At 40.3% G+C, this 19,215-nt stretch overlaps 1 long non-coding RNA gene across 1 annotated transcript in view; it reads left to right on the top strand.

The window, feature by feature from the left end:
* The first annotated feature begins 4,114 nt into the window (after positions 1-4,114).
* LOC122560382 (uncharacterized) overlaps positions 4,115-19,215 on the top strand; it is a 29,682-nt gene continuing 14,581 nt past the window's right edge. The window contains exon 1 of the long non-coding RNA XR_006314728.2: positions 4,115-4,221. This is a non-coding gene — a long non-coding RNA (uncharacterized LOC122560382). The remainder of the gene's footprint in view (positions 4,222-19,215) is intronic.

The following is a 19,215-nucleotide window of genomic DNA, read 5'->3' as shown; positions in this document are numbered from 1 at the left end:
ACCTCACGGAATAACATCTTGGGCAACCCAGGGAATCTCCACAGGGTTACAGAACCATACATCGTTTTTGATTATCATCATCATCATCTTCTATATTAGCATTTAGCGTGAACTGGTCTTGTCTGTCAGCCAACTTTAAATTCAATGAATGCTATGCTAATGTCTTATTGAGCCGTGGGTCTTTTAAAGTTAAGTAATCCACAATGATCTGGATCACATATTTTCCTTTGACAAGCCAGTATTTCATATTCCAGTTTATTTATAAATAGCTTAGCTCTGAATCTGTGCCCTCCATGAATGTTCAGTTTTCTTTTTATTTCTTTCGGTCTGTATTTTGAACAGTTTGTAATTTTTCTGAGGTAAGTGCATGTTGCATGTTGCGTGTGCAACTGAATAGAAGTCCAGCTGGAGATTTTTTTATACCATATTGGGATGTCTAGTGAGTTTGAAAAAAAAATTGCAGAGTTCTTTCTTCCAGACTTTCTTGACAACAGCAACAGAAGTAAATAGTTTTCTGTCTGCGTAAACAGTACTGGCTAGCATAGTTACTCTGTTCTATGTCTTAAACTACAGTCATAAGAAAAAAACAGATGCGGTAAAATGTCTTGTATCCAGCATTGAAGGAAACATGTTCAGTGTCACCATTTAAACAGACATAAATTCCACAGCCTCTCCAAGAGAACAGACAGTATTAATCCATTTTGGCTGGCTTCTGGGCCCTGAATGGAAATGATTCCCATAAATTTATGTTCAATTTTTTTGCACAATCCTTCAGGTGGTTTTAGCATTTGCAGTGACTTGTCCATTTTGTCAGAAAGAATAGCATGTCATGCTTGTGATATGAGGAGCGGTTGAGAACTCTGGATCTGTACTTGCTAGAGTTCAGAAGATGAGGGGGATCTCATTGAAATTTACAGAATACTGAGAGGCTTGGATGGAGTGGCTGTGGAAAAGATGTCTCCACAAGTAGGGGAGACTAGGACCCAAAGGAACAACTGCAAAATGAAGCGAGCAACCCTTTAGAACTAAGATGTGGAAGAATTTCTTCAGCCAGAGGGTGGTGAATCTGTGGAACTCATTACCACAGAGCACGGTGGAGGCCAAGTCATTGAATGTCTCCAAGACAGGTTCTTGATTAATAAGGGGATCAAGGGTTATGTGGGGAATGCAGGATATTGGGGTTAAGAAACATTGAATGGCAGAGTAGACTTGATGGGCTGAATTGCCTAATTCTGTTTCTATATCTTACCATCCAGTTAGCAAATATATCAACACATGTGCCACCTGTTTCACTGTTGGAAACTAGTTGGATTTGAATTATCTTTCCTCAGATGGATGACCATATACTAACGCATCTTCCTTCCTTTTTCCAGGAAGAATTTTGTATGTGCTAGCTCCTCTTTGATAACATCAAGACAGCCAAAATTGTAATGTATGTATGTGGAAAGCACTTAATGAGCCGTCTCTGCATTCCTGTGTACTGTTTAAATCCTTCATCAACACAATTTGCTTCAATATCTAATCTACAAGATAAAAATCAAGCCTCCAATTGTTGACAGAAGTGTGAAATGAAAATACATTTACTGTGTTGAATACATTAAGACTTCTGACCTCCATTGTCCATTGGATATGTGTGCAGTCTAGATTTAACTACACCTAATTATGTAATGTTAAAGCAAAACCATGTTAAGTAAATGGGACTAGAAATCTCATTGAGTATTGTGCAATTCATTAGAATGGTATTTATGAGAATATTGTACATTACCTGAATCAATGGCACCATTTTGGCATTCCCCTCTTTGTCTTTCAGTCTTGATGCCTATCCAAACATTTTGATTATCAACCTCTTCCAGTGCCATACCATTGTCTTAGATACCTGCCTGAGCCACAGAGACCCCACAAACCCCTCCACCTCAACAATCACCACCAACATCTCCTCAAGAACCTGCCACTGTCCCCAGCACTCACCCAGTAACAATGAAGCTGCCCTTGTTGATTATGAGGTGTCAGGTACTTTGGAGCTTAGTAGACATCTTGCCACCTGCCCTGAGGGGTGCTGACAGCTTTGGAACTTGGTAGCTCACACTTTGATCCTTAGAGCACTGCCTGTGACTGAGCTTGACAAACATAAACACCTGATTCCTGAAGAAGGGCTTATGCCTAAAATGTCGATTCTCCTGCTCCTTGGATGCTGCCTGACCTGCTGCGCTTTTCCAGCAATACACTTTTCAGCAAACACAAACACACACACACACACATACACACACACACATACACACACACACGTATATGCACACACATGTATATATACACGTACACACACACACCACCACCCTCTATCCCCCACCCCACCCATGCCCTGGCCCTTCAGAGTGCCAGCCATGGCCAAGCTGAGATGCCCACCCCAAGATGGCAACTGGTACTTGATGGGAGGGTGGCTGTTTCCCCTGGTCACCTGCAGGACACAGCTGATGGAGAGCTGCTGGATGCTTTGGATCAGTCCAGCCATTACTCTCCACCTTCACCCCCAACAATCCCACAACTCCTACCAAGCTTGGCAAAAACCCAGCAGCCCCCTCAACATTGTCACAGGTTGGGATATGCCATCCTCCACCAGAGCCCCACAGCCCAGGCCACTATCCTGGGGCATGAGAGAGAAGAAGCAAACCACCGAGTCCAACCTGAAGGGACATCATGCCAGTCAGGAAGAGTAGCCTCATTGAGTGGAGACCCAAGCAAATCCTGGACAAGGTGGCATCCAGCAAAAAGAGGCATTTTAAACATCTCCCATGAAAAGGCACCACCAGACAGTGGCACAGACCCACCAAGGGATCCAGATGGCAGCGCATAGCCCAGTGAGCAAAGACCCCCACCCAGCATAAATCCTGGGTATATATATCCCCGTGGCTCCACAATCCTAGACCATTAGTAATGTTGCATTCAGTAAAGATGCCCCAAATTTATCATGGTTCCACATGGGTTACCCGACATGGTCAAACTCCTGGATGAGGAAGGATTAGTTGGTCCCCTTTCTTTATTCAGCCATTAACAATTTGGTTGCAACAAGATTAATTCATAAAAGATCCCTCCTTAGTGGATGTCTTTCACCGCAGACCAAATGAATGTAAGTTTTAAAAGGAGCCAAATGAAGCAGGCTTTCTTGAAGATTGATTTTACTGGTAATTAAAGAAGTAAGAATATAGCACATGGATTACAAATGAGAGGTGAGTCAAAAACAAAGGCAAAATTTAAAATAAATCCAGATCAGTCTCTGAGTTTCACTAGGATGGGATATTCTATGTGTTCTACTGTATCATACTAGTGGCATTGATGTTGGTAGGTGAGCTGTTGATTTTGAGATAGTTATCTTTGCAGATCTTTGTTTTCTTTCATTTGCGGTTTCACTTGCTTTTTGGCTTCTAACAAAGAATAGGTTTCTACTTTCTTTTTACCTGCAGCATAAGGACGACTAGGCTTTTTCACAGCTGTGACCTTCGAAGCACACCCTTGCCCACTTGGCAGGCTTGAAACTGGCTTTTAACCACTGTTCCTGTATATCCTTGAAAACACAAGTATGTCTCTCACCCAGACTGCTTTCTTTCCTCCCATCATGTTCACAGTCTGAGATAACTAACAGTAGATTATAGTTCAGTTTGAACTACATTTCTCCCCTTGAAGTTCTTCTGTTTGATGCTTCCTTGACATCCATTGGATATGACATTCCTTCAAGGCTGGGGATAATCCATACAGGCCTTTCAGGCAGTCATTGAATTGCATTATCACTTTTGTAGTTCAGTGCCTAATGAATGTCAATCATTATTCTGTGAAGTGCCTTTGGACATTTTTCAATGTTAAAGGCACTACTTAAATGCACAATTCTGCTCCCTTGTACTTGCTGTACTTATGAATTTATGTGAACATCCATTCCAAAAAAAGAAATATTGTGTGCTAACTGGAAAATTAACTGGAGACACAAGAGTGGAAAAGGAGGTGCAGAGGGATTTTCCAGGTTAGACCAATGCAGTTCAGATTTGTTATTGATTCATTGACAATGAAGTATGCTGAGAATTCCATATTGCTCACAGTTGTTTTGAAATGTTGTCCAATTGAATCCCAGAATTCCTGTTTGGAAAATGAGACTGCAGTCAGTACCAACAGACTGAGGCTGGCAAATACTTTCTCACAGATGAAGCCTTCAGAAGCTCATCATATGCAATTGAGGTAATGTGTGGTTCTAGACAACCTTGTAGTACTTATTGATGTTAATTGACTTAGTTGAGCAAGATGGTACAACAGAATTATAGAAACATAACTATCAGTGTTTCTCTTTCTCCCCACAAATAACATTCATTAAAGTGGTGGCAGACATCGAGGATCGGCGCAACATCGAGGGCCAAAGGGCCTGTACTGCGCTGTATTTTTCTATGTCTATGTCAGACGAAGCTGAAAATAGGGAGGGAGGGAAAATATCCAAAACTGGGACGAGAATCATTTTATTCACTAAATGCATTAAACAGACAGAAGTAAAAAGCAATATTTCACTCCTATCTGACTGTTGACTCCAAAATCTGAATTTGCCATCAGACCAAGAGAGTATTATACAATAAATTACTTGTGATTAGCTTCACATATTGAGCACTTTTTACTCACTACATTCTCATTGAAGTTCTTTGTTTCCATCCTTCTGCTATATCAGACCAGACTCTTGATTGATTTGAGAATGATTTCTCCATCTCTATCATGATCCACCAAGGTTTTTGCATGGACCATCTGTGATAGAGGAGCAACCAATACAGTTACTGGCTAACATTCGTCTTAATCAAATCAAAACTTTATGGGAATTATTAGTAAGGAGATCAAAATTCATGGGGAAAAATGAGGGGGAGGGGGCAAATGGCCTAATTCTGTTCCTATAGCTTATAGTCTAAACCTCTCAGTTTGTGATTTGATGTAAACAAAACAGACGATATTAACTTCAACTCAACTGCTTAAATCTTTGCAAATTCATTGTTATTATTCTTTCTTTGCCAATGTTACATCACATGAACCACCTTTCTTAATTTGTTCTATCATTGTTGACCATTCCTGAAAATAAATCATTTTCAGTAAAGCCAGAGCTTCAATACTTTAATGATCCATTATAATATGATAACAATTGCATAAATCAATTCCATAACATGCAGTCAAAATGTCTGTAATGACTTGAATGATAGGACTGAATGTATGGTTGCTAAATTTACTGATCATCCCAAGATAGGTAGGAAATTAATTTGTTAAGAGGAGGTGAAGAGATAGTGATACATTAATTAAGTGGGCAGAGATTTGGTCGATGGAATATAATGTGGAAAAATATAATCTTGTCCACTTTAGTAGAAAGAGTAGAAGAACAGCATAAAATTTAAATAGAGGAAGATTACAGAACTCTAGAATCTGGGTATTCTGGTATTTACTTTCTATTAATTCTTGATCTGGGCATCACTGACAAAGCTAGCATTTATTTCCCTTCCCAAGCACCCATCAGAAAGTGGTGGTGAGCTGCCTCCTTGAGCTCTTGCAATCCATTTACTGCCGTACAGCCACAGTACTGTTAGGAAGGAACTTCCAGGATTTTGATCCAATGTCAGTGAAGGAACAGCAGATTAATCCATAGTCAGCACTGTGTGTGGCTTGGAGGGGAGCTTGCATATGGTGGTGCACCCAGATATCTCATCTCTTGTTCCTCTAAGAGGCAGAGATAAGAAGGTGCAGTTTAATGAGTCTTGGTGAGTTGTTGCAATGCATTTTGTAAATGCTACACTCTGCTGGTTCAGCATCGGTTATGGAAGGAGTGAGTGGTGAGACTGTGAGAATGGGTTAGGGTTAGGGTATCAATCAAACAGATGTTGCCTTTGCCCTGGATAGTGTAGAGCTTCCTGAGTGCTGCACTTATCCAGGCAATATTCCACCATGCTCCTGACTTGTGATTGTGGATGGTGGACAGGTTTTAAGAAGTCAGGAAATGAGCTTTTCACCACAGTATTGCCCAGGTCAATTGCTTTTGTAACTATAGTACTTGAATGTTAAATATTTCTAGTTAAATTTCTGGTCAACAGTAACCCCCAGGATGTTGATAGTGGGGAATTCAGTAATGACATTAAATGTCAAGGAGAAATGGTTAGATTCTCTCGTCTTAGAGATGATCACTCCCTGACAGTTGTGTGGCATGAATGTTACTTGTCACTCATCAGCTCAATCATGAATGCTGACCAGGTCTTGCTGCTTTTGAACTTCTCCACTTCTGACTTATGAGGGAGAGAAGGTCAATGACAACGATGGGTGTGCCTAAGGCAATACCCTGAGGAAATCTTGCAATGTTGACCAGTGGCTAGGATTTTTAAAAATTAATTCATGGGATAAGGGCGGCACTAGCTAGAAAAACATTCTTTGCTCATCCCTATTTGCCCAGAGGACAGTTAAGAGTCAACCACATCGCTGTGGGTCTGGAGTCACATGTAGGCCAGATCAAATAAGGATGGCAGTTTCCTTTCCTAAAGGACATTAGTGAACCAGATGGGTTTTTCCCCCTACAATCAGCTCATGGCCATCATTAGACACTTAATTCAAGATTCCACTACCTAACATGGCAGGATTTGACCCCAGGTCACCAAAACATTACCTGGGTCTCTGGATTAATTTTCCAGCAATAATGCCATTAGGCTATTGCCTCCCTTTATTGGCCTCCAATAATTATGACAATCTTCCTTTGTGCTAGGTGTCACTCTAAAGAGTGGAGAGATTTCCCCTGATTCCCATAGCCTTTAGTTTTGTTAGGATGCCAAATTCAGTCATATGTTGTCTCATTGTCAGACAGTCCCCCTGACTTCCTCATGAATCACTGAAGTTTTGTTTGCATGTACGTCAAGTGATTAGGAAGGCAAATGGAATCTTGTCATGTATTTCAAGGGGAATGTTATATAAATTAAGCAGATTTGCAACAGTTGTTTATGACATTGTTGAGGCCACAGCTATGGACTGTGTACAGTTTGATTGCCTTCTCTTCAAAGGTTTATGAATGCATTGCAAGGGTGGAGAAGATTTGCTCAACTGATTCGTGAGATGAAAGATTGGCCTTATGAGGCTAGTTTGGACAGGTTGGGTCACCTATTGGCAGTTAGAAGAATAAGAAGTGATCTTATTGAAACAGAGAAGATCCTGAGGGAACTTGATAGGGTGAATGCTAAGAAGATACTTGCCTTTATTTGAAAGCCTAGTACTATGTTTTAAAACAGGATAAACTCTTACGTTAGACAGGGATGAGAAGAACATTTTCTTTCAGAGGGTTGTGAGTCTGTGAAAGTTTCTTCCCTACACTTCTTCCTTGCATAAGACACAATGTAATTGAATATTTTGACGGCAGAGGTAGATACATTCTTAACTAACAGGAAGTCAAAGGATATCAGGAATAGACAGGAAAGTGGAGTTGAGATCACAAGTAGATCAGCCATGACATTATCAAATGCTGGGACAGGCTGTCGGGGCTGAATGGCCGACTTCTTCTATTTCATATGTACATATGAGCACGTAAGTGGAATCTAATACAATACCAATAGAACTAGATTTATTAGGTGACCAGATGCTAGTGACTCTGATCATTAGGTTCGCTCAAATTGGAATATGAATTACATGATAAGGTGAACTGCATATGTATAAAGTTAAAAAGCACACAACACCAGGTTTATTTGGAAGCAATAGCTTTCAAAGTGCTGCCACCTGATGAAGGAGCAGTGCTCCAAAAGCTAGTGCTTCCAAATAATCCTATTGGACTCTAACCTGGTGTTGTGTGATTTTTAACTTTGCCCACCCCATTCCAACACTGGCTCCTCCAAATCATGCATATGTATGCTTATCAAAGAATTTTCAAATGATGATGTGAAGTGCATTGAGTCAAATGGTTCCATGTAAGGCTTTGTGAATATTAGTTTGACAGTTTATCTATACTTTATTTTCATTCACTATTTTCCTTTACATATTTTTTTCAACTAAAATTTCTGTGACAACAGAAAATTGGTTAACATGAATACTTCCCATACTGAAAAATCAGGGCCAAAGTTAATTCCTGTATTACTGAGGCAACATCAGACAGGCACAAAGATCTGAGCAATGCTTAGCTTTGTGACCTGTAGCTTCAGGCTGGAGCAGAAGTGAGTGGGGATGCATGGGAAAACAGTCATAGAATATAAAACGTACAATAGCATAGCATAGGAAAAGGCCCTTTGGCCGATCATGTCTGCATCAATTCCATTGCCATTCTAAGTTAATCCCATCTTCCTGCACATGGTCTGTATCTTTCTATTCCCTGCCTCTGTGTCTGTCTAAATGCCTCTTATCTGCTTCCATCACCTCCCCTGGTAGTGCATTTGAGGCACCTACCATCCTGTGTGTAAAAAGCTTGCCTTGTATATCTCGTTTAAATCCACCTGCACCCCCCCCCCACCACCTTAGACCTATGCTCCCTAATATTTGAAGAAGACTCCAACTATCCACCCTATCCATGCCCGTCATAATTTTATAAACCTCTATCAAGTTGCCTTCCCCCCCAACCACCACTTCCAATCTTGGGGTGGCACGGTGGCTCAATGGTTAGCACTGCAGCCTCACAGCACCAGAGACCCAGGTTCAATTCCAGCCTAGGGCAACTGTCTGTGTGGAGTTTGCACATCCTCTCTGTGTCTGCGTGGGTTTCCTCCCACAATCCAAAGGTGTGCAGGTTAAGTGGATTGGCCATGCTCAATTGTCTGTAATGTTAGGTGCATAGTCAGGGGAAATATAGAGAACTAAGAGGTGGGTTACTCTTCAGAAGGTTGGTGTGGACTTGCTGGATCGAAGGGCCTGTTTCCACCCTGTAGGGATTCTAAGTTCAGCAAAAACAATCCAAGTTTGTTCAACTCTCCTTATAGCTCATACACTCCAATCCAGGCAACGTTCTGGTAAAACTCTTTTGCATCTTCTCCATAGCTTCCACATCCTTCCTATTGTGTGGTGACCAGAACTTCAAACAATACTCCAATTGTGGCCTAACTAAACCTTTATACAGCTGCAACATGACTTCCCAACTTTTATGTTCAATGCCACAACTAATGAAGCAAGCCTTCTTTGCACCTTATCCACTTGGATTGCTACTTTCGGGGACCTTTGGACTTGCATCCAAGATCCTTCTATAGATCAATGCTCCTATCTGCCATTTCTCCATCCAACTTTTCAACTGATCTATATCCTACTGAATCCGTTGACAACATTCCTCACTATCTATAATTCCAATTTTATCTGCAAACTTACTAATATGACCGCATACATTGTCATCCAAATCATTTATATAAATTACAAACAACAGAATTCCCAGCACTGATCCTTATAGAACACCACTGATCACAGGTCCCTAGTCAGAAAAAACACCTCTCCACAACTACATCCTGTCTTATTTGGCCAAGCCAATTTCGTATACAACTTACCAAGTCACCATGAATCCCATATGACTTAATCTTCTGGACTAGCTTGCCATGAAGGACATTGTCAAATGTTTTAGCAAAGTCTTTGTAGATAACATCCAATGTCCTACCCTCATCAATATCTTCATCACTTCCTCAAAGAATTCAATCAAATTTGTGAGAGAATACTTCCCCACACAAAGCAATGCTGACCACCCCCAGTAAATCCATGTTTTTCCAAAGGTGAGTAAATTCTATCTCTAAGAATCTTGCCCAGTAATTTCCATGCCACTGATGTAAATCTCACCAGCCTATAATTTCCTGGAATGTCCCTGTTGCCCTTCTTAAACAAAGGAAAAGCATTGACTGTTCTCTAGTCTTCTGAAACTTCACCTGTGGCTAAAGAGGACACAAAGATCTCTGTCAAAGTCCCAGCAACCTCCTCCCTTGCCTCCCTCATTACCTGGGATTAAGCCCATCATTGCCTGGGGACTTATTTACCTTAATATTTTTCAAGACACTCATTTTTCTTAATGTTGACATGCCCTAGGATATCAATATACACCTCTCTAATCTTACCACCACTCATATCCTTCTCCTTGGTAAATACCGATGCAAAGTAGACATCAAGGACCTCACCCACTTTCTGTAATCCACACATAAATTCCCTCTTTTGCATCTTCTCCATAGCTTCCACATCCTTCCTATTGTGTGGTGACCAGAACTTCGAACAATACTCCAATTGTGGCCTAACTAAACCTTTATACAGCTGCAACATGACTTCCCAACTTTTATGTTCAATGCCACAACTAATGGTCTTGAGTGAAGCTACCCTTTCCCTACCTACCTCTTGCTCCTAATTTATGTATAAAATGCCTTACGATTCTCCTTAATTCTATTTGCCAAGGACATTTTAGGCCCTTTTTACTCTCCAATCAACATTATTGTGGGAAACTGAGAGTGAGCAGGCTGCAAAAGTTCCTTGTGAGGCCTGGAAGGTATTACACCAGTCCCTGGGCATGGTTCCCCAATTTGTTACAGTTGCAGACAGGATAATTCAAACCATTAAGCGCCCAGGTAAGGAGGAGTGATCTGGTTGCCCTTAGTTATTCACCCACACCTTTGGTTGGTCACAATAAGTTTAATTTAAAAAGAATCTCTTCCCTCATCAACACTTTTCTCTCAACTCAAACAAACTTACATTTAAAAATGAGCTTTCTTGAATGATTAAATAGGCTTTCTTGAATGATTGCAAAGGCTGAGTCTATCAATTACAAAATGTGAGAAGAAATAATAATGTTATGCACAAATTGGACATAAAGAATGAGTCCAGAAGATAAAAACTAAAAGAAAAGATCAGTCTCTGAATTGGCCATGCTAAATTGCCCATAGTGTTCAGGGATGTGTCAGTTAGGTGCATTAGTCAGGGGAAATGTAGAGTAATGGGTTAGGGGAATGGGTCTAGGTGGGATATTCTTTGGAGGGTCGGTGCCAACCTATTGGGCTAAATGGCTGTTTCCACACTGTAGGGATTCTATGATTCAACAAATTGTTTGTGAAGAGAGGATAGTTAAACTTTGCAGCCATTCCAATGGATGTTGCCAGTTGAATTGACATTGGTAGCTGAATAGGTTGTTTTGAAATTATCCACTTTTTAAGTTGATTAAAACTCTACTGTCATAATTTATTTTGTTAGTGGCTGAGTAGCAGCATTCAGAATGGGACAGAGTCTTTGCCTTTCTTTTGCCTGCAGCGAAAGGATGATTACACAACTGTCCTCAGAGCTTTGACCCTCACAGCATACTAGTCCACACATTAGGAAGTCTAACCATTAACACACACTTACTAGTCAGCCAGTCAGTTTTAAACCCCCATGTCTGTATTTTCCTTAAAGGCAATATACAAAGGTTCTACAAGTGGTTGCTTTTTGTTGAGACAAGGGAGATTGATCAGCCCCCTTATTATGTCTTCCTATTATACATCTCTCTTTTTTGAATCTTTTCTGATATTTTGCAGGTACAACATTTCCATAGCTCCCACATTGAACTTTGCGAGACAGTGACTGAATTTACATCTGTAGTCACTTTTGGCTGTAGTAAGCTTCTGTGAAAAAAAAACACACTTTGGAGTTAAAAGCTAACTGTGTTCCAAGTATTTCAGGTTTCCGTCCTGTTGTCATAATGCAGAAACTCTCAAAAATAACAAACCTTATTGTCACTCATCTGAGACTGCTGATTTTCAACAACAGGTCTCTTTGGAAAGGCTAGCACCAACTCTGGCCCTGAAAACATTTTAGCAGGTCGGCAACTGTCACCCTTATTTCATCTGCACATGATTACATCAGTACATTAGATCACATCCTGGCAGAATGAGTCACTGTCCACCCTCCAGCACTGTACAGCCAGCACTATTTTTGTTTTATTTAAATTAGGTAGCTTTTACAGCAGGCGGACCATTCCCTGACAGTAGGGTACCATTAGCTGAATACTGCCCCTATTGTCTGCGAGGTGAAATAACACTAGCCTCAGAGATGTACAGATCTTTGAGAAGTACGGTGGAGAAACAAAGATAACAGGCAAAAGAAAGAGAAGTGAGAAGAGGGGAAAAGGATTATGCTGTAACCATGCATTACCTGAAAGTTTGGTAGAAAGACTCAGCAGTAACTTTCACAAAAGCATATTGGATAAATACTTGAAGAGGTAAAATTGACGGAGCTATGGGGAAAGAGCAGGAGAATGGCACTAATGGAGTAGCTCTTTCAAAGTGCTAACATTAGCACTATGTGTTCAGCAGTCTCCTTCTGTGCTGTATCATTCTATGATTCTATGAAAAACAGTACGAAATGGATCAACAAAAATTCCATTCTAATTTAAAAGCTATTCCTTACTGTGCTTTTAATCTGGGCACATCAGGTGTAACAAAGCTACAGAGTAATACAGGGCATTCGGATTGTTGGGACATATGATGGATATGTGCTTGAGCAATTGTGAGCACAGCTGTGTTAGGTTAGTGTGAAGCAAGTTGTACGAAATAGTGTTGTTTATCATAAATGCTACAATACACCCACAAAATGGTGACATGGTGGCTCAGTGGGTAGCAATGCTGCCTCACAATGCCAGTGACCTGGGTTCAATTCACCTTCAGATTAGTGTCTCTGTGGAGTTTACACATTCTCCCCATGTTTGCATGGTTTCTGTAAGGTGCTGTAGTTTCCTCACACAGACCAAAGATATGCAGGTTAGATGGATTGGCTGTGCTAATTTGCCCATAGTGTCCAGGCTCTATGGATTAGTCATGGGAAATACAGGGATAGGGTAGGGTGGTGAGCCTGGGTAGGATGATCTTTGGAGGGTCAGTGTGAGCTGAATGCCCTGCTCCCATATTGTAGGGAGTCTATGATTGCTTAGTGAACAAATAAAATAACTTAAACAGACTTGACTGTCTTTCATCTTAACTTCAGTCCAACTGGGCCTTGCTTTGCAAGCTGTGCTGTTTGAAATCTTGACACATCACACACATCCTGCCTACGCAGCCTTACTTGAATTTACAAATTATATTTATAACATATTAACAATGGAAACAATTTATTTTTAGTGATTGAAATTCCTCTTTGTGCACTATTTTAAAAATAACAGCTAAGACATTTGAAATGACTTTTTTCAGCAAAATCATTAAGCCATTCAAAATAATGCTCATGGGAATGTGATACAAAAACACATTAACCATTGCACTAAAAATAGAGCACAGAGAAATTTCAAACCTTTAATGTTTAAGAACTCTGACTCAGAATATTAATTCACATTTAATAACCTGAAGAAGTTTGACTTCATTGGCAGGGTTATTCATCTCTGCATATTAGAGCTCAAAGCACTGCTTTGAAAATGCAATGATTGGAATTCTTGCGTTGCTGGTAGTGCATAGTTGGTGTTTGCTGCTAAATATCTATTATAATCCCAGTTGAGGTTGGAATGCCTCAGGACTCTATAACAAAATGTCACCTACACTTGCCTTTTACCACAATGTCTTGCATGAATGTATTCCATCTCCAAATCTTATTGATGAGACCAGTTTTACACACACATAAGTTGTTATGAACACACAAGAGAGAAAAAGGCCATTTGGTCCAGTGGGATGATGCTAATGTTTTTTCTGCATGCAAGTCTCCTCCCACTCCTTCTTTATTAAGGTCCATCAGCATACTTTCTATTCTTTCACTTGATGATTTTATCAGCTTTATATGGATGAATCTGCACTGTTCCTCTCAATTACTCCTTGAGGTAGCATGCTCCACACTGCTTGAGTAAAGATGGGTCTCCTGAAATCCCTATTGTGTTTATTAATCACCATCTTATATGTATGATTACAAATTCTACTCTCACCCAGATGGAAACATTTTCACTCCATGTAGCCTACTCAATACTTAGATAATCTTGAAAATCTTTAGGATGTCACCCTTCTGTTTCTCTGTTTTAAAGAACACAAACCTCAAATATATTCCTAAATCTACTGGAGCAGTGATGAAGTAGACAAGGTAAAGTGCTTCACAGGAATGCTATAATACAAAATTTGACACAAACAACATGGTTGGTGTTTGCTGCTAAATATCTGTTATAATCCCAGTTGAGGTTGGAATGCTTCAGGACTCTATAACAAAATGTCACCTATACTTGCATCATCATCTACAACATCAGGAGATATTAGGCCAGATAACCAAAGGTTTGGTCATAAATGTAGGATTTGAGGAGAGGCCTTAAAGGAACAAAGAGAGAGGAAGAGAAAGATAAAGAGAGACAGAAAGACAGACAAAACAGACAGACAGAGGTTCATGGAGGAAATCCCAAGAATTTGGGCCTTGTCCACTAATGGCACAACTACCAATGGTGAAGCAATTGAAATCAGGGATACTTGAGGTGCCAGAATTGGATGAAAGCAGGAGATATGCCAGGGCTAGAGGAGATTAGAGAGATAAAGAGGGGCAAGATCATGGTGGGAGTTGTAAACAAGGGTGAGAATTTTAAGATCAAAGCATTGCTTAACTGAAGCCTATGTGGGTAAGTGAGCAAAGCTGTGAAGGGTGAATAGGATGTGATGCAAATTAGGACACAGCCAGCATGGATGTGATCATCTCAAATTTACTCAGGATAAATGGTGGGAGTCCGGCAAACTTCAATGGAATAGTCAAGTCTACAGATAACAAACGCATGAATGAGGTTTCAGCAATAAATGAACTGCGTCAGAGTGAAATCGCTGATTTCCTCTTCCTGCTTTCCCCCTGCTGTCACTCTCCCGAACAGAAAAGTCAATGAGTGAGCTGAGGAGTAAAAGGAGTGAGAGAGAAGTGGAGAGGGGGCAATAAATGGGAGGGAGTGAGTGGGTCAGGAGGGGGAAGTGGCGAGCAGGAAGAAGTTGAGAAGGGGCAGTGAGTGGAAGACAGTTGGGTCAAGAGAGGTAGGGAACAAAGTGATAGTTTGTTTAAACACATAGAATGGGCATGAATGGATACAACATGCTTTTTGGTGTGTCCATTCAACCCATGCTAAAATAGAAATGGAGGCAGCAGTATTCAGATAATTATGTAAGTATTTCAAACTATTGTAAAACAAATAAAATTATTTAAATCAACATTAGAATGCTCTTTAAATGTGGCATATCTGAGTTAAACATCAGTCAAGCAGTCTGATCATTCAGCAACAATGGAGATTTTGAAAGAGGTGGTGAGCTGGATGTCACTATTATCCATGTGAAAACTAATATGTTTTTGGATGATGTTGCTGAGGGGCATCACGTATGTAGATGAAAACCAACAGGAGATGAAGAATATGTCCTTTGGTAGGAAAACTAGAAGAGCAGAATATTATTTACATGGGAAAGGTCTACTGAAAGCTGGAGCACAGAGAGATTTGAGGGTGAACCACATCCAACTGCAGTGGACCATATGGAAGGCGAATGGAATGTTGTCCTTTATTTCAAAGGGAATGAAATATAAAAAATGCGGAGACCTTGTTAAAACTATACAACAAACTGGTCAGACAACTGCTGGAATATTGTGAGCAGTTCTGGCTGTTACATAAGCTATGATATATTGTCATCAGAGGGAATCCAGAGAGCGTTCATTAGTTTGAACCTGGGTATGAAGGAGTTATTTTATGAGGATTTTCTTATGAGGTTCAGTAGGTTGCACTTGTACTCATTGGAGCTCAGAGAAATGAAAGGAGATGCTAATGAAACCATTCAAAATTTGTAGGTGACTTGGCAGGGTAGATATGGAGAGGTTGATTCCCCTTATGGAGGAATCTTGGACCAGAGGACATAATCTTAGGGGAAGGAGTAACAGATTTAAGACAGAGATGAAGAGGATGTTTTTTTTTCTCTCAGAGGGTGGTACGTCTGTGAAAAACCTTACCACAGAAGACTTTTGAGGCTGGGTTGTTAATCATATTCAGGGCTGTATTAGACAGATTGTTAATCAGGGTTATGGGGAAAAGGCAGGAATCTAGAGTTGAGTATTATCAAATCAGCCAATATCTCATTGAATGGTAGAGCAGCCTCAAGGATGGAATAGCTTACATCTATTCCTGGGTGTTATGATCTTCTGGTCTGAATCCTTGGGAGTCACCATAAGTAATGGTGCAGGATCATGAAGAGATGCCATTGCAACTCAGGCTATAATTAGATAGGTATGAATGGTCAGGGAGAGAGTATTCCCATCCACCTGAATAACACTAGAGAGATGCTGAAAGAAGATGGTGTGGATGACAGTATCAAAAGCTACAGATGGGTCAAGAAGAACAAGGTGGATTCATTTACCTTTACATAGGATGCTCGTTGATCACAGTTGTTTCAGTACTATTGCATAGGCTGAAGGCTAATTGGAGACAGTCAAACTTGGACAAAGTTAGAAGTCACACAACACCAGGTTATAATCCAACAGCTTTATTTAAAATCACAAGCTTTCGGAGTGCTGCTCCTTCATCAGGTGAAGTCAAGCCTCCGAAAGCTTGTGATTTCAAATAAACCTGTCAGACTATAACCTGCTGCATATGACTTCTGACTTTGCCCACCCAAGTCCAGAATCAGCACTTCCACATCATTCAAACTTGGAGTTCTGGCATAGGCATAGATCTAGGTGGTGACAACATGTCAACAGACTTTAGAGTGGAGTTGGAGATTGGTAGTTTTCAACGATGTTGTGGGCGCAAGTTAGATATTTTGAGGGAGGGTTGAAGGACTTAAAGGAGGGAAAATAAGGAAGTACCAGAATTAATCCCTGGCCAGCACTGACTAAAGTGATGTTTAGCAAAGCCCCTTTTTTTTCTCTCTCTTTCATATTTTCTGATCCAAACTCCTCTCGCCATCCTAACACAAAAACAGGACATACTGGAGACACACAGCAGGTCTGGAAGCATCTGCAGACAGAGAAACAGAGTTAACATTTAGAGTCTGATTTACTCATCTTCAATACTGATAGGGGCTGGAAAATGATTTTTTTATGCTGGTGTCGGACGAAGCAGAGGAGGATCAAGTGGAACAGATTGTGAAGGTAACCAGAACAAAAGACAAAGGGGTTGCTAATGGTGGCCTCTGAGAGCTGCCTGTTCAATGGGAACTGCTACTGACATTTTCAACTGATTGCAAAATGTGAAAGGAGTGTGACCTGATTCTCTCCAGTTCTCCCAGTCTCATGTAGTGAGGGATCATATTTCTTTTGCATTCCTTTCTCTCTGACAGCTGCACAGAGATCTGTAGCTCACAACAGGAGGTGCTACGAATGAACAAAGTATTAGCACACAATCATCCTGTGGCAAAGAGTGTAAGAAATTCTAATTGCAATAACAGAATGCACACTGTCTCACTTCAATTTCATTCTGAAGACACCAACGGGTCGGAAATTTATCAAGTACTATAGTTAAGATTCCCCAAGTGGAGGATTATTCAGAAAGACTCATTAACTGTTGATCTGAACACTCTTTATCTTAATTTTCACAAAATGATAACATGCTATGTTGGCAAATCATGCTGCATAAACTTGGTATTGCAGTGAGGCGAGTATTCTTGCCTCTCCAGTGTGTCCAACGCAGAACATCTTTGTTAAGGTCTTTGTGCTGACTGCAGTGGCAGCTTTTTAAGAAAAAAGAAGTGATCGTGGTTTTCTGCTGTGAAATGTTACAGGTGAATGCTGTGGAACCAGCTATGGGGTGGTGGGGTGGTATAAAAACAGGAAGATAAGTGGGGTGGGGGGCAGGGAAATCAAGTGCTGATCTTGTCTCTGGGCAGCCAAAGAGCAGAAGCAGTAAAAATGTGTGAATAAGTTACAAACACACAAATATAAGAGCTGTGAGACCTGGTGAAGCCTGCAAAAGGAAGGACGCACTGTGATTTCAAGAGCTTAAAACAAAATCAATAATCCACTGCAAATGAAATTTCCAAAAGAAAACAGGTTATTCTTTAATATCAAGTATTCCGAATGTTTATCTTGTTGGTACTTGACAAGTTCACCATCCCTAAGTGGATTGTTCCAGCTGACAATTTGTTGCTATAGTTACCACATGCCTGGAATATGTTCTTCAGTCTCGCTGTATTCCCTGCACTACACATGCATATATAGTACCAATTTGCAACCATTATTACAGAGTTATTTCTCTCAATTAAACTGAATTCTAATCTTATTAGTACTGAAAGTTAATCTTGATAAAATGTAATATTTTATCTTTATGCACATGAAGGTGTTTTCCATTAAAATCCTTTTGCAGGCTTCACCAGGTCTCACAGCTCTTATATTTGTGTGTTTGTAACTTATTCATACATTTTTACTGCTTCTGCTCTTTAAACTTTTTCAGCTTTACAAATTCTAATATTACATTTATTTCAATTCTACTCTGATCTCGACAATTCTCCCCTTTCACCAATATTTGCAACTTCTCAATTGCAGCAATCATCAATAAGCATTGAAACTGCTGTTGTCATTGGAGTAGCAGCCCAAACTTCTGTGCTCAAATTGTTGGAGTGAGACAACCTTTCTTTACTTATTCATGTGCTGTAGATACCACTGTCAAGGCCAGTGATTGTTGGTCATCACTCGGTGTCTTGAGAAGGAGATGCTGGGCCATCTTCATGAACTGCTGCAGTTCAAGTTGTGTGGGCATAGAAAGGAAAACCAGTAAGACTTTCAACCCAGCCACTATGAGAGAATGTCAACTCAGAGACTGTGTAGAGAAATTACAACTACAAAATGGGGAGATGTGACTCAAATAATGTTGCTTCTACTCAAGGTGAACCTGTAGTTGGAGGACTATACTTCCTGAGAAGCATTCATCTTGAAATCATAACATTTCCTCAAACCTATTTTCTAAGCTGAAAGGATACAAGCAAATATGTGCTGATTAAATGATTGGCATAGCATCTCACTCCATTTCTTTTCACCTATGTGAAAGGATAGCAGAAACATTTATGGACATTTGGAATGAAAGAAAAAGTGCAAAGGATCTGAACATGCTACATCTTTATTTGCATTGAATAAGAGCAAACCAACTTTGTTTTAAAATTGTTCTCTTGAAACATAAACATGCGTATTGTAGAACAGTCAGACATGTTGCCAAAGTTTTATCATACTCATCAGGACAAATACTACTCAGCACTAATTCTCCCACTGCCAACCAACTCAGCTCCTGCCACCGTGACCTTTCAAATCAATGTCAATCCATTCCAGCTTTGCAAACTCTCCCATTTGCCACTTCCTTCCCATTCCAGGAAT

This window comes from Chiloscyllium plagiosum, unplaced genomic scaffold (genome assembly GCF_037043375.1).
Source record: "Chiloscyllium plagiosum isolate Xiang-an unplaced genomic scaffold, Cpla_swu_hap1 HiC_scaffold_20, whole genome shotgun sequence".
NCBI classification, from domain to species: domain Eukaryota; kingdom Metazoa; phylum Chordata; class Chondrichthyes; order Orectolobiformes; family Hemiscylliidae; genus Chiloscyllium; species Chiloscyllium plagiosum.
Note: the sequence above shows the minus strand (reverse complement) of the source record. Positions and strands in the feature narration are given on the sequence as shown.